At 49.0% G+C, this 26885-nt stretch overlaps 7 pseudogenes; 2 read left to right on the top strand and 5 right to left on the bottom strand.

Moving 5' to 3' along the window:
• Positions 1–1236: 1236 nt before the first annotated feature.
• On the bottom strand, positions 1237–1355 carry LOC143931060 (5S ribosomal RNA; annotated as a pseudogene).
• A 2304-nt stretch (positions 1356–3659) lies between these two features.
• On the bottom strand, positions 3660–3778 carry LOC143932298 (5S ribosomal RNA; annotated as a pseudogene).
• A 12263-nt stretch (positions 3779–16041) lies between these two features.
• Positions 16042–16160, bottom strand: LOC143932161 (5S ribosomal RNA; annotated as a pseudogene).
• A 98-nt stretch (positions 16161–16258) lies between these two features.
• On the bottom strand, positions 16259–16378 carry LOC143931959 (5S ribosomal RNA; annotated as a pseudogene).
• Positions 16379–16470: 92 nt separating this feature from the next.
• LOC143931401 (5S ribosomal RNA) lies at positions 16471–16589 on the bottom strand (annotated as a pseudogene).
• Positions 16590–21779: 5190 nt separating this feature from the next.
• Positions 21780–21898, top strand: LOC143931307 (5S ribosomal RNA; annotated as a pseudogene).
• Positions 21899–21999: 101 nt separating this feature from the next.
• On the top strand, positions 22000–22118 carry LOC143932275 (5S ribosomal RNA; annotated as a pseudogene).
• The last annotated feature ends 4767 nt before the right edge of the window (positions 22119–26885 follow it).

Genomic DNA, 26885 nt, shown 5'->3' with positions numbered 1-26885 from the left:
CTTTGGGACCCAGAAGAACCCCAGGGTTCTGGACACGACCGGCTCATATTTTACTCTGGTTCACATAGGTCATGATAAGCTGGCTCGCTGTGGTCCCAGTTGTTCTCCATGATTACATTTGTCCGAACGGAGCTGCATTAGTTATACTGTACTACATGTCGGAGGTGGGGTTTCTCTCTTTTCTGCATGAAACTCTAGGACTCCCCTCTGAGAACCCAGAGTTATTTGGCTGCCTATTTTTTGTTACCATGTAATTGTGACCCTGGGTCATGCTGTATAGTTGACTGTTATATTTATGTTGTTCTACTTATACTTAATAAAAGAATAAAACAAAAATAAAATAAAAATAAGTCAATGCCAACAACTTAAAAAAAAGCCTATGGCATCGAGAAATCCCAGGCGGTCTCCCATCCAGGTACTAACCAGGTCCCAACCCTGCTTAGCCTCTGAGATCAAATGAGATTTGGCTCTTTCAGGCTGATGCAGCCATAGTAGATTTTTTCAGGCATGCTCAACCCTCTTGACAAACGCCAAGATGGTCACCTTGGGAAACAAACAAAAAAAACAAGTCAAGGCCAACAACATAGAAAGAAGCCTACCGCACCGAGTATTTCCAGGCGGTCTCCCATCCAGGTATTAACAAGGCACGACCCTTTCTAGCCTCTGAGATCAGCGGAGATTGGGCGCTTTCAGGGTGATGTGCCCATAGGCAATCTCTTTGGGCACTCTCATCCCTCTTGAAAAATGCCAAGATAGTCACCCTGGGAAACAAGCGAAAAAAAACAGGTCAACGCCAACAACATAAAAAGAAGAATACGGCACCTGGTATTCCAAGGCCGTCTCCCATTCAAGTACTAACTAGGCCCAACCCTTCTTAGCCTCTGAGATCAGAAGAGATAGGGTGCTTTCAGGGTGATGCGGCTGTAAGCGATCTCTTTAGGCACTCTCAACCCTCTTGACAAATGCCAAGATGATCACTTTGGGAAACAAGCGAAAAAAACAGGTCAACACCAACAACATAAAAATAAGCCTGTGGCATCTGGAAAACCCAGGCGGTCTCCCATCCAGGTACAAACCAGGCCCAACCCTCTGAGACCAAACGAGATTGGGCGCTTTCAGGGTGTTGTGCTCCTAGGCAATTTCTTTGTGCACTCTCAACCCTCTTGACACATGCCAAGATGGTCACCTTGGGAAACAAGGGGAAAAAAACAGGTCAACGCCGACAACACAATGAGAAGCCTACGGCACCTGGTATTCCCAAGCTGTCTCCCATCCAGGTACTAACCAGGCCCATCGCTGCTTAGCCTCTGAGATCAGATGAGATTGGGCTCTTTCAGGGTGATTTGGCCGTAGGCACTCTCTTTGGGCACTCTGAAGCCTCTTGACAAAGGCCAAGATGGTCACCTTGGGAAACAAGCTAAAAAAAAACAGGTCAAAGCCAACAACATAAAAATAAGCCAAGAAGAAAACATATGTGTATTGGTAGGGCAATGCTATTGCGACCGAAATTGCGGGGAGGTATTGGCTTCCCGGACCCTGCTCTATATTACACAGCGACGCACATGAAACCAGTGGTTGACTGGTGCCGGTGTTCTGCCATATACTGTCCGGCCATGATATAGTGTCTGCGCCGTACTGCGCATGCGCAGTACGGAGCAGACGAAGCTTCGGAAAATCTCTGAAGCTGAACGGCGCCTGCGCGGTGAGTGGAGGTGGTAGCCCCACCTTCCAAACGGACATAGGGTTGTGAATATTAGAGGGCCCCTCGCAGGCGAGCTTTGCTCGCCACGCTTCGGGCTCAGCCTCGCTGCGCTCGGCTCTTTTATATTCTTACTCTATGTCCACTTGGATAGTAGGGATAGAACCTGGACTCAGTGCGCAGGCGCCGTTCATGCTCGGCAATTTTCAGAATCTGTGTTGCTGTGTACTGCACATGCGCAGTACACAGCGGACACTATGCGATGGGGGACCATATGTGATAAGACACCGGCATGGGGAACTGAAGCTATGGGTCAAGCTAGAGCAGGAGATGGCGTGGGTTCCACTGGCTGGTATGCCTTGGGCGGGGAGGCCATTGGAGCCCTGTGTGACTACTCACCCGTTAATTGGCCCCTCGCTCACCGAGATGGATAGTTTTTTTCACCTTTCCCACCTGACTAACTTCCCTTCTCCTATGACCCCAATTATTGGACATCCTAGATTCCCTCCGGGCCTGTCTGACCAGGCCTTTACCAGGCAAGCCCCGAAAGGGCTTCTGAGAGCAGCCCTATTTCTTGGACCCACGGGCTTGATTCCCATGGGGACCATACTGCTAGAGCAAGTACCTGTTGCAATGGATAGCTGGAGAGCTAGACAGCTAATCCATTTCCTCGGATCACTACCTAACCATTCGTTCTTCTCTAGACAATTCCACCCCTTCGAGGAACTTTGCCTGGATGATGGCCCAATTCGTGGTTCCCTCTCTAGGTCCTACCAAATCCTGACAGACGCACAATCCTCCACGGATCCACCCTTCCTAGCTAAATGGAAAAGGGACTTACAAACTACATTCTCCAAACCACAGAAGGACAGAATACTCTTTTTCGCCCATAAGTCGTCACTCTGCAGTAAATATCAGGAGATCTCATATAAGCTGATCACACGCTGGTATCGTACACCGGTGGTGTTGGCCAAAATATTCCCAGGTCAATCTGACCGCTGCTGTCACTGTGGGCAACAGGCTGGCACCATTCTCCACATTTTTTGGGAATGCCCTAAATTACAAACATTCTGGCAGCCTGTCCTGAGACTCATCCACAAGTTCACAGACATTTCCTTAGCCAATGATCCCGCAGCAGTTCTTCTCAATCTAACTCCTATGTCGAGAAAGCGTTATCATAAGTCCTTACTTAAACATCTCCTCAATGCAGCTAGGGCCTGCATCCCAAGTCAGTGGAAAGAGCAATCTGCTCCAATGGTGACCCAGTGGTTCGCAAGGGTAAATGATATTGAACGAATGGAAGACCTGACTGCCGCAATGAGGGATAAAACGGAGGAGCATGGGAACAGATGGTTCTACTGGACCCAGTTTCGCTTTTCGGAAGAATACCTCCGCGAGACATAGTAAGCTCATGGTGATCGTTGGAGATCGCTGTTCCAAACGTTGGACAGCTGATGAGCTGGTGAGCCGAGGGCGTCTCTTGCTCCCTGGGAGGGGTGGGGTCCCACCCTATCCACTCTACCCACGACACCCCCTTACCCCTTATTTTTCTTTTCTGCCATTTCCTTCCCCAATCTTCTCTTTCCCCTTCTCCCTCCTTTCAGTTCTACTATTTCCCTTCTTAACTCAAAAAAGGGAAAAGAAAATGTATTTGTTCCGACCCCATTTGACTACTACACAATACTCTTCCCCTATCTATGGATATCTAAACTCTTCGAGGGTAGCAGGGCTAGTATCAATAATATTTGAAGTGGTAGAGGATCCCAACGAGATGGAGCTTTAATCTCATCTTCATATGACCGCAAAGCTGTACACGTGCTATTCTCCTCGAACTTCTTACCATTGGCTCTGATATCCATGCAATATGATCGTTTGTTTGTAACTATTTGTATCACACATTCTGTGAAGTTGTCTTTGCATTGTATGTCGCATATTACTAAATAAAAAGAAATAAAAAAAAAGCCTATGGCACCTGGTATTCCCAGGCGGTCTCCCATCCAGGTACTAACCAGGCCCGACACTGTTTAGCATCCAAGATCAGACGAGATTGGGTGCTTTCAGGGTGATGGGGCCATAGGTGATCTCTTCGGGCACTTTCAACCCTCTTGACAAACGCCAAGATGGTCACCTTGGGAAACAAGTGAAAAAAAAAACAGGTCAATGTCAACAACATAAAAAGAAGAATACGGCACCTGGTATTCCAACGCCATCTCCCATCCAGGTACTAACTAGGCCCAACCCTTCTTAGCCTCAGAGAAGAGAAGAGATAGGGCTCTTTCAGGGTGATGCTGCTGTAAGCGATCTCTTTGGGCACTCTCAACCCTCTTGACAAATGCCAAGATGGTCACCTTGGGAAACAAGCAAAAAAAAAAAACGAATCAACGCCAACAACATAAAAAGAAGCCTACAGGTACTAACCAGGCCCGACTCGTCTTAGCCTCCAAGATCAGACGAGATTGGGTGCTTTCAGAGTGATGTGGCCATAGGCAATCTCTTCAGGCACTCTCAACCCGCTTTACTCCACGCCGCCGGCAGCGGTACGAGTGAACGAGTGGTGCTCGGACTCTTTCCCCATAACTAATGGGACGAGGCAGGGGTGCCCTCTGTCTCCCCTCATTTTTATTCTGACACTGGAACCACTTATGTGTCACGTTCGGAATGACCCGAATATTACTGGCATATCCAAACCCTCGGCACACCACACCACAAAATTGAGGCGTACGCTGACGATCTAATTTTTTCCGTCTCCAATCCACACATTTTGCTTCCCAAATATACTTGCGTCTCTACAGCGATACGGCAGCCTATCAAACTATAAAATCAATTGCGCCAAGTCAGCTGTATTGAATATATCTGTCCCGGATGGTGAGGCCAAGAGGCTCCGCTCCTCTTAATTTTGTCCCTCTCCTGGATAGACTGAAATCTGATTTGGGAAACTGGCATGCTTTAACACTGACCTGGTTCGGGCGCTGTAATGCATTCAAAATGACGGCCCTCCCGCGGATCTTATACATGTTCCAGACATTACCGATCTGGTTACCCCCAATTTTTTTCAGACAACTCAGGTGCTGCTCCGGGACTTTATTTGGGCATGTAGTGGGAGCTACGTTGGCTGTTGTGCGGAGGTTGTTCCGCTGCACACACATTGCTCCCCTGCCATCACCAATGACTCCGGTTATAGGTTATCCAGACTTCCCACCGGGATTTACCAGCAAGAAACTGCGACAGTTGACAGTGGTGGGGAAACAGCGTCTGGGAGAGGTGTGGCCCTCGGGAGGGCTCCCGACCACGCAAACTGTCGCCGAGCTTTCTGACCCTCCGCTTGACTTGTTTAGTGCTTATCAACTTCGTCACTTTCTTCTGGCCATACAAAGGGCCCCCGACACTCCTAGAGACCTGACACCCTATGAATCCATCTGTCCACAAATGGGACAGGGACTTAGGCATCACATTTACCCCACAACAGATAGGGAAGATCCTGACCTTAGTACATAAAGCTTCCATCGCAAACCAATATCAAGAATCAGGATACAAGATAGTCTCACGCTGGTATAGAGTCCCATACCTTCTGAATAAAATGGATAGATCGATCCCGGATGTTTGTTGGAGGTGAAATTCAGATACGGGGGCCATGGGACACCTTTTCTGGGCATGCCCGGCCTTGAGGAACTTTTGGGTTCCCAGCAGCGTGCCTTCTACACTTGACCGAACAGCCTGTTCGAAAATACAAAAAAACCCTCACGATGCAACTCCTGAATGCTGCCCGGGCCTGCATTCCCGCACTGTGGAGGCAGCCTCAGCCCCCATCCAAGGTGCTGTGGTATTCCAAAGTCAATCATATTCTCCGGATGGAAGAATTGACCGCCACCCTTCACAACACTGAAGAGGCATTTAGTGTTACATGGAGGCCCTGGAGGTATTTTACTGGTACTCGAGACTACGTTCGGGAGATGAGCAGTGCCTCTGTCCCAGAAAACGACTGAACATCTAACGTTTACCTACGTAGGCCATGTCTGCCCTGGGTGGCATTCCCCCCCTCCCTTTTTGTCTTTATTTTTCTTTTTTTCCCGCCGCCATCCCCCCACCTCCTCTCTCTCTGTCTTTGCACTCTCTTCTTCCCCCGTCCTCCCTTTTGACTATGCCTTGTCTCCTTACTAGCCTTCGGGACCCAGAAGAACCCCAGGGTTCTGTACATGACCGGCTCATATTTTACTCTGGTTCACGTAGGTCATGATAAGCTGGCTCGCTGTGGTCCCAGTTGTTCTCCATGATTACATTTGTCTGAACGGAGCTGCACTACTCCGTTACTCAGTAGTTCTGTACTACATGTCGGAGGTGGGGTTTCTCTCTTTTCTGCATGAAACCGTAGGACTCCCCTCTGAGAACCCAGAGTTATTTGGCTGCCTATTTTTTGTTACCATGTAATTGTGACCCTGGGTCATGCTGTATGGTTGACTGTTATATTTATGTTCTACTTAATAAAAGAATAATAAAATTAAAAAAAATAAGTCAATGCCAACAACTTAAAACTAAAGCCTATGGCATCGAGAAATCCCAGGCGGTCTCCCATCCAGGTACTAACCAGGTCCCAACCCTGCTTAGCCTCTGAGATCAAATGCACGCTCAACCCTCTTGACAAACGCCAAGATGGTCACCTTGGGAAACAAACAAAAAAAACAAGTCAACAACATAAAAAGAAGCCTGCAGCATTTGGAAAACCCAGGCGGTCTCCCATCCAGGTACAAACCAGGCCCAAATTAAAACAAAAAAGTGTGGCGCTTAGGTGGCAACAAACCACATGAACCAGTAAGGCACTAATTCAAGCAAAGAAAATTACATACACTTCAAAAAAAAGAAATTATGTGTAAATTCCGTTGTATATTAAGAGATTTTACTCCCAGGTGGAAGAGTGCATGAACCTCATGCACACAAAAGGTTAAGGTAAATAAAATTAATTTAACATATACAGTCCATCAAGTGAACGTCTAACAGTCCTTGAAATGTGTAATATCAATCACAATTCCAAACTTGAGGTGATGTGAAAAAAGGTGAAATTCAACTTCTGATGTGTAGAATACCACCACCACCGTGATAAAGAAGGGGAGAGGAGGCTTACCAAATGACGTGGACTCAGAGGAAGGCTTACACCGCTCGAGTCATATGGGCCTGTAGGTTAGCAAACCAGATAATCATACATCTAGTATGTAATCTCCCGCAAGTCTTCAGGTCATGAAATCATCCGTAGCGATCCTCCTATAGTGCTCATCCCACGAAAATAGGGGGCTCAGGTCCTGGGTATGCAGAGCGCTCAGCTTCAAGGGATGGCCAACGTGAGTAATATGAGGGACACTCCTCACCCCTGCCCCCACCTACCAGATCTGACTTTCATCCCCTTGCCCTCTCTGCCCGGTCATCTGGTGGCAGTTTTATGCACTCCCTGGCCCCCACCCATTCATAATCCTTACCGACCTTTCCTTCGGCTGCTCACAGGAACACACTGGATGACTTGTCTAATTAACCAACTTGTACAAGACACCGCTATCCTCCTGTCTGACACCAGTCCCCCTTGGAGGCTTTACCCCTCACTGTTTGGGTGGTCCCTGCCTCTCCCTGGATGCTCCACATATACCACAACGACATTGTCAGAGGGGCACCACTTGACAGGACACGGGGCTGTCATGCCGGTGGCATCTCCCATTGGAGGAAGGGATGATGGCCCCAACCCCTTGCCAGCAAGTTCTTTCATGTACAGTCCAGGGCGGCTCATCTTCCCTTCTGGAGTCTTGAGATGGGGGAGTTGCACTTTGGGGGGTCTGAGTGATACCTAGTGCGCTGTACTGGAAGGGCCTGACATTCCCGCATATGTGTCCCCTCCCCCTGGTTGCGCCCCTCGTCCCCCCCTCTGGCTCCCACCTACTCTTTGCCGACATTGCCTTCTGCAGCTTTCGGGGACCCTGGATGACTTATTTATTGAGCCTATTGGTACGAGACACTGCTTCCCTCCAGGGTGACTCTTGACCCCCCTGGAGGATTTACCCCTTACTGTTTGGGCAGTCCCAGCCTCCCTCTGGATGCTCTACACAGCCCCCGATGGCGATGCAGGAGAGACACTAATTGGCGGGCCCCAGGACTGCTGCTCGGGTGAAGTCTCCCGTTGGATGGCCCCAGCCCCTTGCCTGCCGGATTTTCTATGCACCGACCAGGGCTGCTCCTCTTTCATCTTGATGTGGTGACCATGGAGGGGAGGAGTTGAAATTTATGGGGTCCGGGTGTTTGCTGGTGGGAGTGCGCTAAAGGACTTGACATTTCCGCATTTTTGTCCCCTCTCCCCGGTTTCCCCCCTCCCTCCCCCCCCCCCCTTCCCACCCTTCCCTTCCCTCCTTTCCCTTCCCTCCTTTCCCTCCCCTCCTTTCCCTCCCCTCCTTTCCCTCCCCCTTTCCCCCCTTCCACTCCCCCTTTCCCCCCTTCCCTGCCCCTTTTCCCCCCGGGGCGTGGACGGGGGAGAGGGGGTAAGGAGAGGACAATCTGCCAAAGGGAGAAATGCATTTGTTCGGGGACTGCATGTACTTTAGGGGTATGGGACGGGGGGTGGTGGATCCCATTCTGTGATGCCTTTTCTGTTGTGACGGGCTCCCTCGTGCATGCCTACGTTTAGTGCAAGCCGAGGCGACCCCTCAGTGCTGACAGTTATATGCTCTACCTCTGTTTTGGTTATACTATTGTTTTTTGGTTATATGATGTTACTGATTGTCTTTTATTTGCATACCGGTATCAGACGTGACATTTACCACTGCCGAGACTGGGGGGACTAGGATTCGGGGGCTCCCTCTCCGACCTGTCTACCCACCAACCCAAGTAGGACAGCGCTTTAAACCCAGTGTACATCTGGTAAGCGCTATAGCATAATTGTGCTGTTTTAGTATACCCTTCCTGTACTGTTGAGTGCGGACAACCCTTAATTTCCCTCTCCCCCTGGGGTTGAGGTGCCCGGCCTCTTTTTCCCTTTACCTTTCCTTCCATTTGCCCTTCCTTTCTCCCCCTTAGTTCCCGCCATGCATTACCTACCCAAAACCTACCTTGGTTCAACTTTCTTTGCTTTTCTCTGACGTCCCCCTCCCCCTCCCCCTCCCCGAGGAGCGATGGCAGACTCAGTCAAGGTCACCTCTCTAAACGTTAAGGGACTGAACTCCCCTGAAAAACGGTGGATCCTCCTGTGAGAACTGAAGACTTCCTGTACTGATGTGGCCTTTATACAAGAAACACATTTTAAAAATACTACCCTCCCCTTTCTATGGTCGAGATCCTTCCCTAAGGTCTACCACTCTACTAACCCCTCCTCTAAGACCAAGGGAGTCTCCATTCTGATCTCTAGCAGGCTCCCCTGGGTTCCCCAGGATTCTCTGGTGGACCCTGGGGGCCGATATCTTTTTCTTAGGGGCCACATTGGAGAGCGCCTTTTTACATTTGCCACTGTGTACGCTCCCAATGATCACCAAGACACGTTTCTCAGAACTACCCTGCACAGATTATGTGACTTTCGGGAGGGCCAGTTGATATTAGGTGGGGACTTTAATGTCCCCTTTCGCCATCGGTTGACACTTCTGCCTCTTGCTCCTCGCTCCTCATTTCCTCTAGAAAGCGGATTACTAAGTGTTTACTGAATGACCAATTAGTTGATGTCTGGCGTCTGCAACACTCTGGGGAAAGGGACTGCTCTTTTTGCTCTTCCCCTCACAAATCATACTTGAGGATAGACTTCTTCTTGATTCCACATGACCAACTGCACTTGGTGAGCTCTTCCTCCATCGGCCATATTACTTGGTCCGACCACGCTCCTGTAGCCCTTACCTACACCCTCTCTAGGAACCCCTCACCTAGGTCTCTATTCTGGCACCTTAATGAGAGCCTCCTCCAGATACCGGAAGTTTTAGCAGATGTGACCAGGGAATTGGACCTTTATTTCCAAGAAAACTAAACGCAGGACTGTGACCCGGGGATAATTTGGGAGGCTCACAAGTCAGTACTCCGCAGGGTACTTATCAGGCACAGGGCGCGCATCAAACGAACACGGAAGGAACAGCTTGCTAATCTGTTTCGTGAACTTGCCTCTGTGGAAGCGAAACATAAACATACCCCCTTACGGACCTTAGAGATTGAATTGGGGACACTCCGTACCCATATTGCTGACCTACTCCATTATAAAGCGAAAGCGGCACTCCAGTTTTGTCGTAAACTGACGTAGGAGTCAGGGGACAAATGCGGAAAAATCTTAGCCAGGTCAGTAAAGGAGTTGAAATCTGGCTCTTACATACCACAGTTGATAGATGAGAATGGCCAGAGGGCCTCTACCCCAACCCAAATAGCCGAAGTCTTTGAAAAATGTTACTCTGATCTCTACAACCTGCCCGATTCAGGGTCTGGACAGGACAATATAGACAGATATGTAACCGGTTCTGGTCTACCAACCCTCTCATCGGAATCACGGGAGTACTTGGAGGACCCGATCACACTGGAAGAAGTCCAGACGGCGGTGGGACCTCCGAAGGTGGGTAAGGCTCCGGGCCCTGACGGATATACCGCACAATAATTTAAGACCTTCCTCCCTATTCTCGGCCCGCGCTTGGTGAATTTATTTAATACTCTGAGCTCGAATGGGGATTTTCCTGAGGATACCCTTAGAGCCCACATCGCGTTGATACCTAAGGAGGGCCTATGTGGGAGCTACAGACCCATTTCCCTCCTAAATTCGGTCCTAAAACTATTCTCTAAAATCCTCGCCACGTGATTGGCACATCACTTGCAGTCCCTTATACATATTGACCAGTTAGGTTTTATTCCCACCAGGGAAGATAGGGACAACACCATTAAGGTGCTTGCCCTGATCCATAAAGCAAAGTCATCTGGGACCCCTTGTCTTTTCATGAGTACTGATGCTGAGAAGGCTTTTGATCGGGTCAAATGGACATTAATGTTCTCGGTCCTTCGCCATATAGGTCTGAGTGAACGGATGCTGGCATGGATAAGTAAGATATACTCACGCCCTTCAGCTCAAGTCAAAGCGAATGGGGTTCTCTCATCTCCCCTTGACATCAGGAATGTCATTGGAACCCTTTCTCTCCACAATTCGACAAAACTCAGACATAACGGGACTCCAAATGGGTACTATTGAGTGCAAGATATCTGCCTACGTGGATGACATGCTGTTCTCGCTGACGAATCCCAGAGTTTCCTTGCCAAATCTCCTTCGGGAATTCCAGATATACGGGATACTTCGTGAAATCAAAGGCCATGGGGGTTGCAGTCCCCCCGCAAACGTTAATAGACTTGCAGTCCAATTTTCGATTTAAATGGACCCATACAGCCCTTAAGTACTTAGGTACTTACATTCCACCGGACATCGCGCGTACGTTTATGTTGAACTTCCCCCCACCCCTTGTCACTAAGATCCGCAGTTTGCTTCACGGGTGGCATTCTGGCCTCCATTCCTGGTTCAGGAGATGCAATCTCATTAAAATGAACATACTCCCTAAATTTACTTATCTTTTCCAAGCTCTCCCGATCCAGATTCCAGTCCTGTTTTTTAAGCAAGCTCAATCCTTGCTCACTCAATTTAACTGGGCCCACAAAAATCCCAGACTTAAGCGGTCACAGCTGACATTGTCTAAACAACAGGGAGGGTTGGTTCTCCCTGACTTGCGACGCTACTACCTGGCCTCCCATCTGGGGCGTGTATTGGACTGGAATCGAAACAAACTTTCTAAGCTCACTCCCGTATTCCGCTAAGAAGCGCCATGTGGTGCCATAAGTATTTACCCACAGAATTTATGTCACATCCCACTATAGGGGTTTAGTTGAAAGTCAGTCACCTGATCGCTACCCAAAACACACTCCCGTCTTTGACTTCCCCCCTATTCCCTATACGTGGCCATCCAACCTTTGAACTGGGGACCCACTTAGAAATTCCAACCTAGACAATGCGTCTAAATTCGTCATTGATGGAAAATGGCCTTCTTTCTCAACCCTAACAGATCCGACAGGGCTTTTCCAACTGCCTTTTTGGAGAGTGGCGCAACGACATCATATTCTCCATTCCATCCCCAATCCTCAAACGTTCGCCCGCCCTCAGACGGAGTTTGAGACTCTATGCAGGAGCGAAGGCCCTTTGGCCCACATTCTCTCTCAAACAGATTACCCACACTTAACCTGTCTGTCCAACTGGGAAAAGGACCTTAATTGCTAATTTTCTCCAGCACAGAGACAACGCATTATCACTTTGGCTCTCAAAATGTCGCTGTGCACGAAGATACAGGAGACGAATTTTAAACTTCTCACCAGGTGGTATTTGACACCATCAAAGCTGCATAAATGTTTCCCCTCTTCCTCGAACATATGCTGGAGGTGTGGAGAAGAAGAGGGCACGTTGCTGCACATTTTTTGGTCCTGCCCCAGCTTGGTGGACTTCTGGACAGAGATCCGATGCATAACACAAAAATTCACAGACTTCTCCATCCAGGAAGAGGCTGCATTCTTTCTCTTGCACCATTCACAGATTCCCATTAAGAAGTACAAAAAAATCAATTTTACGGCATGTGATAAATGCGGCGAAATCCTGCATCCCTCTCTATTGGAAAAAATGTTCCCCCCCTTTCATTACTCACTGGCTTAGGAAAATAGAGGACATTAAAAAAAATGGAGGACTTGAGGTAAACAAGAATTTTTTAAACAAACCTGAGACATCTGGAATACCTTTATATTCTCGCTGGAAGGATGTCACCTGCTATCGCCTTAGTGCTCTGAGCTTTCCTTGACTGGCCCCTTGGACAGTGGCTGCCATCGTGTCTCGTCCCCTCTTCTCCTTTTCTGATCTTTCAACCCTTCTCTTTTCTGCCTTCCTCCCCTATCTCTCACCCCCTCCACCCCCTCTCTCTTTTGGAAAGAGTAACGGTTAACGGATGGGTGTCGGACCCTTTTCAGCTGGGCCGTGGCACACGTCAGGGTTGTCTCCTATGTTATATGCTTTGGCGGCAGAACCGTTGGCTGCTGCACTTCGGGCACACCAGGCTGTAGTAGGCCTCCGACGCGGTTCTCTGGTGGAATCGGTAAGTATGTATGCGGATGATACTTTACTGTATTTAGAGGACTCGGGTCGGTCATTGGAGGCTGCCCTGGGGGTCATAGAGGAGTTTGGTGGTCATTCCGTTCTGCGTATTAATTGGACCAAGTCGCAGGTTCTACCCATTGACTTGTTCTCCCCGGACCGGGATGCAGCTTCTCTCCCGCTCTCCAGGGTATCCTCCATTCAGTATTTGGGAGTGCAGGTTACGAGGGAACCTGGGGAGTATATTCATCTTAATCTTGAACCACTGCTTCTGTATGTGCGGGAGAAGACTAAGGCATGGTCCCGTCTCCCCATTGGGGTTATGGGACGGATCAATATTACTAAAATGATCCTCCTGCCGAAACTCCTTTATGTACTTTGGCATTCCCCTGTCATGGTCCCCGTGGCGTTCTTTAAAACATTAGACGGTGTCTTAAACACCTTTATCTGGGGCCCATCTAGACATAAGTTGGCATGGAACACACTTAAAACCCGACCTCTATGGGGGGACTGGCTCTCCCTGATTTCGACACATACTACATAGCAGCCCAAATTTCCCATTTTTATCACCTCCATAGAGCGGATAGTCACAGATATCAGGCCTTGGTGGGCGGGAGGACTGAATCCCTTGTTGATACTCCCCTTCAGATGATTTTTCGGGGTGGTGGGGTTAGGGATGCCCGGTCCCGGATCCTGCCACACCACCGGAGTATTTGGAAACTAGCCCTTAGATTACTGGGAGCTGACTATTACCACTCACATACACCGCTATGGCGCAACCCCCTGCTTCGTGAGTTGTCTGGCTTACCAGATGTAGACTTGTGGGCTTCTAGAGGGATACTTTTTCTGTATCAGGTGGTGACTCCTATGGGCGTAAGGGATTTTCCCTCCCTACAAGTGGAATTTAACATACCCCCTCATATGCACTTTCGCTACTTGCAATTGCGACACGCGCTTCGTGCGCAATTTGCTCAGGACTTCCCGAATGTACAGTCGCTGGCTTTGACAGATGTAATTATGGGAGACGAACCGGCTAAATTGATCTCGACTCTATACGGCCTACTCCGGGCCCGCTTGGTGGCGCAAACCACTGAACGGGCCAGGTTGAGATGGGAAGAGGACATAGGTCCCTTTGATGGGGAGGAATGGGAGGATGCCCTTGAGAACATTCAACAGGCTTCGCTTAGCCTACCTGACCGACTAACGCAGTACTATGTGATACACAGGTCCTATCTCACCCCTATCCGGATAGCTAAGTATCATCCTGACTATAACCCGAAGTGTCCCCGTTGCTCTTGTACGACTGGTACTTTCTATCATCTTCTCTGGCAATGCCCATTGGTCCAGGAGTATTGGGGGCAGATTGTCAGGTTTCTACATGACCACATGGGTTCACCCCTTCAACTTGACCCTAAGAGTTGCCTACTTAGTATATTTCCTGATACCTCTGTTGATCAATACTTGGCTACATTTTTGCACTCTACGCTGTTTTGCCGCACGAAAGCTTGTGGCTAAATACTGAATGCGTCCAACCATGCCTACTATGCGGGAATGGGTAATGGGCATTAATAGTAAGCTACCCTTGATTAAACTGGTGTATAGAAATCGTGGGTGTCCAGCCAAATACCACAAAATATGGGATAGGTGGGTGGAAAATCTGCATACGTGTGTGGAGTGAGCTATATTGGAGTCTATACTATCATTGTCAGGAATTTTCCTTAATGTAAGATGTATTACTGTCCGTCACCTATGAAGAGGCTAATGTTTGTACCTACTGTAATATCTTGTTATAACTGAGTTGTTCAATAAACTTGTGCTGTTAAAAAAAAAAAAAAAAAAAAAGAAGCGCCATGTGGTGCTATAAGTAATTACCCACAGAATTTATGTCACATCCCACTATAGGGGCTTAGTTGAAAGTCAGTCACCTGATCGCTACCCAAAACACTCACGTCTTTGACTTCCCCCCTATTCCCTATACGTGGCCATCCAACCTTTGAACTGGGGACCCACTTAGAAATTCCAACCTAGACAATGCGTCTAAATTCGTCATTGATGGAAAATGGCCTTCTTTCTCAACCCTAACAGATCCGACAGGGCTTTTACAACTGCCTTTTTGGAGAGCGGTGCAACAACATCATTTTCTCCATTCCATCCCCCAATCCTCAAACGTTCGCCCGCCCTCAGACGGAGTTTGAGACTCTATGCAGGAGCGAAGGCCCTTTGGCCCACATTCTCTCTCAAACAGATTACCCACACTTAACCTGTCTGTCCAACTGGGAAAAGGACCTTAATTGCTCATTTTACCCAGCACAGAGACAACACATTATCACTTTGGCTCTCAAAATGTCGCTGTGCACGAAGATACAGGAGACGAATTTTAAACTTCTCACCAGGTGGTATTTGACACCATCAAAGCTGCAGAAATGTTTCCCCTCTTCCTCGAACATATGCTGGAGGTGTGGAGAAGAAGAGGGCACGTTGCTGCACATTTTTTGGTCCTGCCCCAGCTTGGTGGACTTCTGGACAGAGATCCGATGCATAACACAAAAATTCACAGACTTCTCCATCCAGGAAGAGGCTGCATTCTTTCTCTTGCACCATTCACAGATTCCCATTAAGAAGTACAAAAAAATCAATTTTACGGTATGTGATAAATGCGGCGAAATCCTGCATCCCTCTCACTGGCTTAGGAAAATAGGGGACATTAAAAAAAATGGAGGACTTGATCCTCACATCACAAGGTAAACAAGAATTTTTTAAACAAACCTGGGACATCTGGAATACCTTTATATTCTCGCTGGAAGGATGTCGCCTGCTATCGCCTTAGTGCTCTGAGCTTTCCTTGACTGGCCCCTTGGACAGTGGCTGCCATCGTGTCTCGTCCCCTCTTCTCCTTTTCTGATCTTTCAGCCCTTCTCTTTTCTGCCTTCCTCCCCTATCTCTCACCCCCTCCACCCCCTCTCTCTTTTGGAAAGAGTGGAAAATTGGGAATGACGGCCCCACACCCCCCTCTGGATGGAATATGCCGGAGGGACCTGGGGTTTGTGTGACCCTGGATCTTGGTACAGTACTTTATCCGTGCCTCGAATCATTGTGATTGATGGAAGGCAGACTCACAGTTGCGAATATACCTGTATCAAGTATTGTTCAGCTGCTTTTTGCTCTGTATTTCTCTGTTGCATTATGTACTCGGGGGACCGTCTTCCCCTATTTGGAGAAAAAATTATATTTGAAAAAAAAAAGAAGCCTACGACACCTGGTATTCCCAGGCGGTCTCCCATCCAGGCATTAACCAGGCCCGACCCTGCTTAACCTCCAAGATCAGACAAGATGGAACAGATTCAGGGTGATGTGGCCGTAGCCAATATCTTCAGGCACTCTCAACTCTCTTGACAAACACCAAGATGGTCACCTTGGAAACAAGCGGAAAAAAATAGGTCAACGGCAACAACATAAAAAGAAGCCTACGGCATCTGGAAATCCCAGGCGGTCTCCCATCCAGGTACTAAACTGGTCCCAACCCTGCTTAGCCTCTGAAATCAGATGAGATTGGGCTCTTTCAGGGTGGTGTGGCCGTAGGAGATTTCTTCAGGCACTCTCAACCTTGACTAACGCCAATATGGTCACCTTGGGAAACAAACAAAAAAAAGTCAACGCCAACAACATGAGAAGAAGTCTACAGCACCTAGTATTCCCAGGTGGTCTCCCATCCAGGTATTAACAAGGCCCGACCCTGTTTAGTCTCTGAGATCAGACGAGATCTGGTGCTTTCAGGGTTATGTGGCCATAGGCGAGCTCTTCAGGCGCTCTCAACCCTCTTGACAAACACCAAGATGGTCACCTTGGAAAACAAAAAAAAAAAAAAAAACAAGTCAACGCCAACAACATAAAAAGAAGCCTTCAGCACCTAGTATTCCCAGGTGGTCTCCAATCCAGGTACTAGCAAGGCCCGACCCTGTTTAGCCTCTGAGATCAGAGGAGATCGGGCGCTTTCAGGCTTATGTGCCCATAGGCAATCTCTTTGGGCACTCTCAACCCTCTTGACAAATGCCAAGATAGTCACCTTGGGAAACAAGCGGAAAAAAAACAGGTCAATGTCAACAACATAAAAAGAAGACTACGGCACCTGATATTCCAAAGCCATCTCCCATCCAGGGACTAACTAGGCCCAACCCTTCTTAGCCTCAGAGATGAGAAGAGATAGGGCTCTTTCAGGGTGATGCTGCTGTAAGCGAACTCTTTGGGCACTCTCAACCCTCTTGACAAATGCCAAGATGGTCACCTTGGGAAACAAGCGGAAAAAAAACAAAACGAATCAACGCCAACAACATAAAAAGAAGCCTACAATAACTGGTATTCCCAGGTGGTCTCCCATCCAGGTACTAACCAGGCCTGACTCTTCTTAGCCTCCAAGATCAGACGAGATTGGGTGCTTTCAGAGTGCTCGGACTCTTTCCCCATCACTAATGGGACGAGGCAGGGGTGCCCTCTGTCTCCCCTAATTTTTATTCTGACACTGGAACCACTTATGTGTCACGTTCGGAATGACCCGAATATTACTGGCATATCCAAACCCTCGGCACACCACAAAATTGCGGCGTACGCTGACGATCTAATTTTTTTCGTCTCCAATCCACACATTTCGCTTCCCAATATACTCGCGGCTCTCCGGCGATACGGCAGCCTATCAAAATATAAAATCAATTGCGCCAAGTCGGCTGTATTGAATATATCGGTCCCGGATGGTGAGGCCAAGAGGCTACGCTCCGCTTTTCCATTCTACTGAGCTGAAAAATCTATACGTTACCTGGGCGTTGACATCGCAGCGGATTTGGCGCAATTGTACCCGCTTAATTTTGTCCCTCTCCTGAATAGACTGAAATCTGATTTGGGAAACTGGCATGCTTTAACACTGACCTGGTTCGGGCGCTGTAATGCATTCAATATGACGGCCCTCCCGCGGATCTTATACTTGTTCCAGACATTACCGATCCGGCTACCCCCAATTTTTTTCAGACAACTGCAGGTGCTGCTCCGGGACTTTATTTGGGCGCGCAAACCGCCCAGAGCCCGTTTGCAATTGCTTGCCAGACCAAAGGACAAGGGGGGTCTGGGTCTCCCAGATCTGAGACAATACAACAGAGCGACTCTGCTAGCGAGAGTCGTTGATTGGCATTGTAATGGCCCACACAAGCAGTGGGTGGAGATGGAGATTGAGGATGGATCCATTCCCCTATTGACCTCCCCGTGGCTCCTGTCCTCCCTACCAAAAGACCTCAGAGATCACCCCGTAGTGGGAGCTACGTTGGCTGTTGTGCGGAGGTTGTTCCGCTGCACACACATTGCTCCCCTGCCGTCACCAATGACTCTGATTATAGGTAATCCAGACTTCCCACCGGGATTTACCAACAAGAAACTGCGACAGTTGACAGTGGTGGGGAAACAGGGTCTGGGAGAGGTGTGGCCCTCGGGAGGGCTCCCGACCACGCAAACTGTCGCCGAGCTTTCTGACCCTCCGCTTGACCTGTTTAATGCTTATCAACTTCGTCACTTTCTTCTGCCCATACAAAGGGCCCCCTACACTCCTAGAGACCTGACGCCCTATGAATCCATCTGTCACAAAATGGAACCTGTGCGACACACCCTCTCCCTCCTGTACAACCAATTAAGTAGTCAGGAGGAGGAGTCGACCCCACCATTTATCCACAAATGGGAGAGGGACTTTGGCATCACATTTACCCCACAACAGATAGGGAAGATCCTGACAATAGTACATAAAGCTTCCATCGCAAACCAATATCAAGAATCAGGATACAAGATAGTCTCACGCTGGTATAGAGTCCCATACCTTCTGAATAAAATGAATAGATCGATTCCGGATGTTTGTTGGAGGTGCAATTCAGATACGGGGACCATGGGACACATTTTCTGGGCATGCCCGGCCTTGAGGAACTTTTGGGTGGAGGTGACCGGGACGATAAAAACTCTCAGAAATGTAGATATCGCAGACAACCCAGCAGCGTGCCTTCTACACTTGACCGGACAGCCTGTTCGAAAATACAAAAAAACCCTCACGATGCAACTCCTGAACGCCACCCGGGCCGGCATTCCCACACTGTGGAGGCAGCCTCAGCCCCCATCCAAGGAGCTGTGGTATTCCAAAGTCAATCATATTCTCCGGATGGAAGATTTGACCGCCACCCTTCACAACACTGAAGAGGCATTTAGTGTTACATGGAGGCCCTGGAGGTATTTTACTGGTACTTGAGACTACATTCGGGAGGTGAGCAGCGCCCCTTTTTAGGCTTTTAGGCTCTTTCAGGGTGATTTGGCTGTAGGCACTCTCTTTGGGCACTCTGAAGCCTCTTGACAAGAGCCAAGATGGTCACCTTGGGAAACAAGCTAAAAAAAACAGGTCAAAGCCAACAACATAAAAAGAAGCCTACGGCATCCAGTATTCCCAGGCGATCTCCCAATCAAGACACTAACCAGACCAGATCCTTCTATGGCACCTGGTCTTCCCAGGCAGTCTCCCATCCAGGTACTAACTAGGTCTGACGCTGCTTAGCCTCTGAAATCAGACGAGATTGGGTGCTTTCAGGTTGATGTGGCCATAAGCGTTCTCTTCAAGACACGCCCAACCCTGTTGACAAACGCCAAGATGGTCGCCTTGAGAAACAAGCAAAAAAAACAGGTCAAAGCCAACAACATAAAAAGAAGTCTATGGGCTTACAGCGGACCTTAAAAGATGGGACCCACTAGCTCTGTCATGGTTCGGACGCTGTAATGTGTTGAAGATGAACGCGATGCCACGACTTCTGTATCTACTACAAGCCTTACCTATCAAAATACCCCAGACTTTATTTCAAGCGGTTCGCTCAATCTTTATCAAGTTCCTCTGGCGCGGAAAACATATGCGTATTGGTAGGGCAATGCTATTGCGACCGAAATTGCGGGGAGGTATTGGCTTCCCGGACCCTGCTCTATATTACACAGCGACGCACATGACACCGGTTGACTGGTGCTGGTGTTCTGCCATATACTGTCCGGCCATGATATAGTGTCCGCGCCGTACTGCGCATGCGCAGTACGGAGCAGACGAAGATTCGGAAAATCTCCGAAGCTGAACGGCGCCTGCGCGGTGAGTGGAGGTGGTAGCCCCACCATCCAAACGGACATAGGGATGTGAATATTAGAGGGCCCCTTGCAGGCGAGCTTTGCTTCCACGCTTCGGGCTTGGCCTCACTGCGCTCAGCTCTTTTATATTCTTACTCTATGTCCACTTGGATAGTGGGGATAGAACCTGGACTCAGTGCGCAGGCGCCGTTCATGCTCGCCAATTTTCGGAATCTGTGTTGCTGTGTACTGCGCATGCGCAGTACACAGCGGACACTATCCGATGGGGGACCATATGTGATAAGACACCGGCATGGGGAACTGAAGCTATGGGTCAAGCTAGAGCAGGAGATGGCGCGGGTTCCACTGGCTGGTCTGCCTTGGGCGGGGAGGCCATTGGAGCCCTGTGTGACTACTCACCCGTTAACTGGCCCCTCGCTCGCCGAGATGGATAGTTTTTTTCACCTTTCCCACCTGACTAACTTCCCTTCTCCTATGACCCCAATTATTGGACATCCTAGATTCCCTCCGGGCCTGTCTGACCAGGCCTTTACCAGGCAAGCCCCGAAAGGGCTTCTGAGAGCAGCCCTAATTCCTGGACCCACGGGCTTGATTCCCATGGGGACCATACTGCTAGAGCAAGTACCTGTTGCATTGGATAGCTGGAGAGCTAGACGGCTAATCCATTTCCTCGGATCACTACCTAACCATTCGTTCTTCTCTAGACAATTCCACCCCTTCGAGGAACTTTGCCTGGATGATGGCCCAATTCGTGGTTCCCTCTCTAGGTCCTACCAAATCCTGACAGACGCACAATCCTCCACGGATCCACCCTTCCTAGCTAAATGGAAAAGGGACTTACAAACTACATTCTCCAAACCACAGAAGGACAGAATACTCTTTTTCGCCCATAAGTCGTCACTCTGCAGTAAATATCAGGAGATCTCATATAAGCTGATCACACGCTGGTATCGTACACCGGTGGTGTTGGCCAAAATATTCCCCGGTCAATCTGACCGCTGCTGTCACTGTGGGCAACAGGCTGGCACCATTCTCCACATTTTCTGGGAATGCCCTAAATTACAAACATTCTGGCAGCCTGTCCTGAGACTCATCCACAAGTTCACAGACGTTTCCTTAGCCAATGATCCCGCAGCAGTTCTTCTCAATCTAACTCCTATGTCGAGAAAGCGTTATCATAAGTCCTTACTTAAACATCTCCTCAATGCAGCTAGGGCCTGCATCCCAAGTCAGTGGAAAGAGCAATCTGCTCCAATGGTGACCCAGTGGTTCGCAAGGGTAAATGATATTGAACAAATGGAAGACCTGACTGCCACAATGAGGGATAAAACGGAGGAGCATGGGAACAGATGGTTCTACTGGACCCAGTTTCGCTTTTCGGAAGAATACCTCCGCGAGACATAGTAAGCTCATGGTGATCGTTGGAGATCGCTGTTCCAAACGTTGGACAGCTGATGAGCTGGTGAGCCGAGGGCGTCTCTTGCTCCCTGGGAGGGGACCCCACCCTATCCACTCTACCCACGACACCCCCCTTACCCCTTCTTTTCCTTTTCTGCCATTTCCTTCCCCAATCTTCTCTTTCCCCTTCTCCCTCCTTTCAGTTCAGTTCAGAGTGCCCAAAGAGATCGCTTACAGCAGCATCACCCTGAAAGAGCCCTATCTCTTCTCTTCTCTGAGGCTAAGAAGGGTTGGGCCTAGTTAGTACCTGGATGGGAGATGGCGTTGGAATACCAGGTGCCGTATTCTTCTTTTTATGTTGTTGACATTGACCTGTTTTTTTTCGCTTGTATCTCAAGGTGACTATCTTGGCATTTGTCAAGAGGGTTGAGAATGCCCAAAGAGATTGCCTATGGACACATAACCCTGAAAGCGCCCGATCTCCTCTGATCTCAGAAGCTAAACAGGGTTGGGCCTTGCTAGTACCTGGATTGGAGACCACCTGGGAATACTAGGTGCTGTAGGCTTCTTTTTATGTTGTTGGCCTTGTCCTGTTTTTTTTTTCACTTGTTTCCCAAGGTGACCATCTTGGCGTTTGTTAAGAGGGTTGAGAGTGCCCGAAGAGATCACCTACGGCCCCATCACCCTGAAAGCGCCCAATCTCGTCTGATCTCGGATGCTAAACAGTGTCGGGCCTGGTTAGTACCTGGATGGGAGACCGCCTGGGAATACCAGGTGCCATAGGCTTTTTTTTTATTTATTTATTTTTTATTTAGTAGTATGCGACATACAATGCAAAGGCAACTTCACAGAATGTGTGATACAAATAGTTACAAACAAACGATCATATTGCATGGATATCAGAGCCAATGGTAAGAAGTCCGAGGAGAATAGCACGTGTACAGCTTTGTGGTCATATCAAGATGAGATTAAAGCTCCATCTCGTTGGGATCCTCTACCACTTAAAATATTATTGATACTAGCCCTGCTACCCTCGAAGAGTTTAGATATCCATAGATAGGGGAAGAGTATTGTGTAGTAGTCAAATGGGGTCGGAACAAATACATTTTCTTTTCCCTTTTTTGAGTTAAGAAGGGAAATAGTAGAACTGAAAGGAGGGAGAAGGGGAAAGAGAAGATTGGGGAAGGAAATGGCAGAAAAGGAAAAGAAGGGGTAAGGGGGGTGTCGTGGGTAGAGTGGATAGGGTGGGGTCCCCTCCCAGGGAGCAAGAGACGCCCTCGGCTCACCAGCTCATCAGCTGTCCAACGTTTGGAACAGCGATCTCCAACGATCACCATGAGCTTACTATGTCTCGCGGAGGTATTCTTCCGAAAAGCGAAACTGGGTCCAGTAGAACCATCTGTTCCCATGCTCCTCCGTTTTATCCCTCATTGTGGCAGTCAGGTCTTCCATTTGTTCAATATCATTTACCCTTGCGAACCACTGGGTCACCATTGGAGCAGATTGCTCTTTCCACTGACTTGGGATGCAGGCCCTAGCTGCATTGAGGAGATGTTTAAGTAAGGACTTATGATAACGCTTTCTCGACATAGGAGTTAGATTGAGAAGAACTGCTGCGGGATCATTGGCTAAGGAAACGTCTGTGAACTTGTGGATGAGTCTCAGGACAGGCTGCCAGAATGTTTGTAATTTAGGGCATTCCCAGAAAATGTGGAGAATGGTGCCAGCCTGTTGCCCACAGTGACAGCAGCGGTCAGATTGACCGGGGAATATTTTGGCCAACACCACCGGTGTACGATACCAGCGTGTGATCAGCTTATATGAGATCTCCTGATATTTACTGCAGAGTGACGACTTATGGGCGAAAAAGAGTATTCTGTCCTTCTGTGGTTTGGAGAATGTAGTTTGTAAGTCCCTTTTCCATTTAGCTAGGAAGGGTGGATCCGTGGAGGATTGTGCGTCTGTCAGGATTTGGTAGGACCTAGAGAGGGAACCACGAATTGGGCCATCATCCAGGCAAAGTTCCTCGAAGGGGTGGAATTGTCTAGAGAAGAACGAATGGTTAGGTAGTGATCCGAGGAAATGGATTAGCCGTCTAGCTCTCCAGCTATCCAATGCAACAGGTACTTGCTCTAGCAGTATGGTCCCCATGGGAATCAAGCCCGTGGGTCCAGGAATTAGGGCTGCTCTCAGAAGCCCTTTCGGGGCTTGCCTGGTAAAGGCCTGGTCAGACAGGCCCGGAGGGAATCTAGGATGTCCAATAATTGGGGTCATAGGAGAAGGGAAGTTAGTCAGGTGGGAAAGGTGAAAAAAACTATCCATCTCGGCGAGCGAGGGGCCAGTTAACGGGTGAGTAGTCACACAGGGCTCCAATGGCCTCCCCGCCCAAGGCAGACCAGCCAGTGGAACCCGCGCCATCTCCTGCTCTAGCTTGACCCATAGCTTCAGTTCCCCATGCCGGTGTCTTATCACATATGGTCCCCCATCGGATAGTGTCCGCTGTGTACTGCGCATGCGCAGTACACAGCAACACAGATTCCGAAAATTGGCGAGCATGAACGGCGCCTGCGCACTGAGTCCAGGTTCTATCCCCACTATCCAAGTGGACATAGAGTAAGAATATAAAAGAGCCGAGCGCAGCGAGGCCAAGCCCGAAGCGTGGAAGCAAAGCTCGCCTGCAAGGGGCCCTCTAATATTCACATCCCTATGTCCGTTTGGATGGTGGGGCTACCACCTCCACTCACCGCGCAGGCGCCGTTCAGCTTCGGAGATTTTCCGAATCTTCGTCTGCTCCGTACTGCGCATGCGCAGTACGGCGCGGACACTATATCATGGCCGGACAGTATATGGCAGAACACCAGCACCAGTCAACCGGTGTCATGTGCGTCGCTGTGTAATATAGAGCAGGGTCCGGGAAGCCAATACCTCCCCGCAATTTCGGTCGCAATAGCATTGCCCTACCAATACGCATATGTTTTCCGCACCAGAGGAACTTGATAAAGATTGAGCGAACCGCTTGAAATAAAGTCTGGGGTATTTTGATAGGTAAGGCTTGTAGTAGATACAGAAGTCGTGGCATCGCGTTCATCTTCAACACATTACAGCGTCCGAACCATGACAGAGCTAGTGGGTCCCATCTTTTAAGGTCCGCTGTAAGCCCATAGGCTTCTTTTTATGTTGTTGGCTTTGACCTGTTTTTTTTGCTTGTTTCTCAAGGCGACCATCTTGGCGTTTGTCAACAGGGTTGGGCGTGTCTTGAAGAGAACGCTTATGGCCACATCAACCTGAAAGCACCCAATCTCGTCTGATTTCAGAGGCTAAGCAGCGTCAGGCCTAGTTAGTACCTGGATGGGAGACTGAATGGGAAGACCAGGTGCCATAGAAGGATCTGGTCTGGTTAGTGTCTTGATTGGGAGATCGCCTGGGAATACTGGATGCCGTAGGCTTCTTTTTATGTTGTTGGCTTTGACCTGTTTTTTTTAGCTTGTTTCCCAAGGTGACCATCTTGGCTCTTGTCAAGAGGCTTCAGAGTGCCCAAAGAGAGTGCCTACAGCCAAATCACCCTGAAAGAGCCTAAAAGCCTAAAAAGGGGCGCTGCTCACCTCCCGAATGTAGTCTCAAGTACCAGTAAAATACCTCCAGGGCCTCCATGTAACACTAAATGCCTCTTCAGTGTTGTGAAGGGTGGCGGTCAAATCTTCCATCCGGAGAATATGATTGACTTTGGAATACCACAGCTCCTTGGATGGGGGCTGAGGCTGCCTCCACAGTGTGGGAATGCCGGCCCGGGTGGCGTTCAGGAGTTGCATCGTGAGGGTTTTTTTGTATTTTCGAACAGGCTGTCCGGTCAAGTGTAGAAGGCACGCTGCTGGGTTGTCTGCGATATCAACATTTCTGAGAGTTTTTATCGTCCCGGTCACCTCCACCCAAAAGTTCCTCACGGCCGGGCATGCCCAGAAAATGTGTCCCATGGTCCCCGTATCTGAATTGCACCTCCAACAAACATCCGGAATCGATCTATTCATTTTATTCAGAAGGTATGGGACTCTATACCAGCGTGAGACTATCTTGTATCCTGATTCTTGATATTGGTTTGCGATGGAAGCTTTATGTACTATTGTCAGGATCTTCCCTATCTGTTGTGGGGTAAATGTGATGCCAAAGTCCCTCTCCCATTTGTGGATAAATGGTGGGGTCGACTCCTCCTCCTGACTACTTAATTGGTTGTACAGGAGGGAGAGGGTGTGTCGCACAGGTTCCATTTTGTGACAGATGGATTCATAGGGCGTCAGGTCTCTAGGAGTGTAGGGGGCCCTTTGTATGGCCAGAAGAAAGTGACGAAGTTGATAAGCATTAAACAGGTCAAGCGGAGGGTCAGAAAGCTTGGCGACAGTTTGCGTGGTCGGGAGCCCTCCCGAGGGCCACACCTCTCCCAGACCCTGTTTCCCCACCACTGTCAACTGTCGCAGTTTCTTGTTGGTAAATCCCGGTGGGAAGTCTGGATTACCTATAATCAGAGTCATTGGTGACGGCAGGGGAGCAATGTGTGTGCAGTGGAACAACCTCCGCACAACAGCCAAAGTAGCTCCCACTACGGGGTGATCTCTGAGGTCTTTTGGTAGGGAGGACAGGAGCCACGGGGAGGTCAATAGGGGAATGGATCCATCCTCAATCTCCATCTCCACCCACTGCTTGTGTGGGCCATTACAATGCCAATCAACGACTCTCGCTAGCAGAGTCGCTCTGTTGTATTGTCTCAGATCTGGGAGACCCAGACCCCCCTTGTCCTTTGGTCTGGCAAGCAATTGCAAACGGGCTCTGGGCGGTTTGCGCGCCCAAATAAAGTCCCGGAGCAGCACCTGCAGTTGTCTGAAAAAAATTGGGGGTAGCCGGATCGGTAATGTCTGGAACAAGTATAAGATCCGCGGGAGGGCCGTCATATTGAATGCATTACAGCGCCCGAACCAGGTCAGTGTTAAAGCATGCCAGTTTCCCAAATCAGATTTCAGTCTATTCAGGAGAGGGACAAAATTAAGCGGGTACAATTGCGCCAAATCCGCTGCGATGTCAACGCCCAGGTAACGTATAGATTTTTCAGCTCAGTAGAATGGAAAAGCGGAGCGTAGCCTCTTGGCCTCACCATCCGGGACCGATATATTCAATACAGCCGACTTGGCGCAATTGATTTTATATTTTGATAGGCTGCCGTATCGCCGGAGAGCCGCGAGTATATTGGGAAGCGAAATGTGTGGATTGGAGACGAAAAAAATTAGATCGTCAGCGTACGCCGCAATTTTGTGGTGTGCCGAGGGTTTGGATATGCCAGTAATATTCGGGTCATTCCGAACGTGACACATAAGTGGTTCCAGTGTCAGAATAAAAATTAGGGGAGACAGAGGGCACCCCTGCCTCGTCCCATTAGTGATGGGGAAAGAGTCCGAGCACTCTGAAAGCACCCAATCTCGTCTGATCTTGGAGGCTAAGAAGAGTCAGGCCTGGTTAGTACCTGGATGGGAGACCACCTGGGAATACCAGTTATTGTAGGCTTCTTTT

This window comes from Lithobates pipiens, unplaced genomic scaffold (assembly GCF_037356315.1).
Source record: "Lithobates pipiens isolate NorthernLeopardFrog02 unplaced genomic scaffold, aLitPip1_a1.2 Scaffold_25, whole genome shotgun sequence".
Classification (NCBI taxonomy): Eukaryota; Metazoa; Chordata; class Amphibia; order Anura; family Ranidae; genus Lithobates; species Lithobates pipiens.
This window is presented reverse-complemented; position numbering and strand designations above follow the sequence as displayed.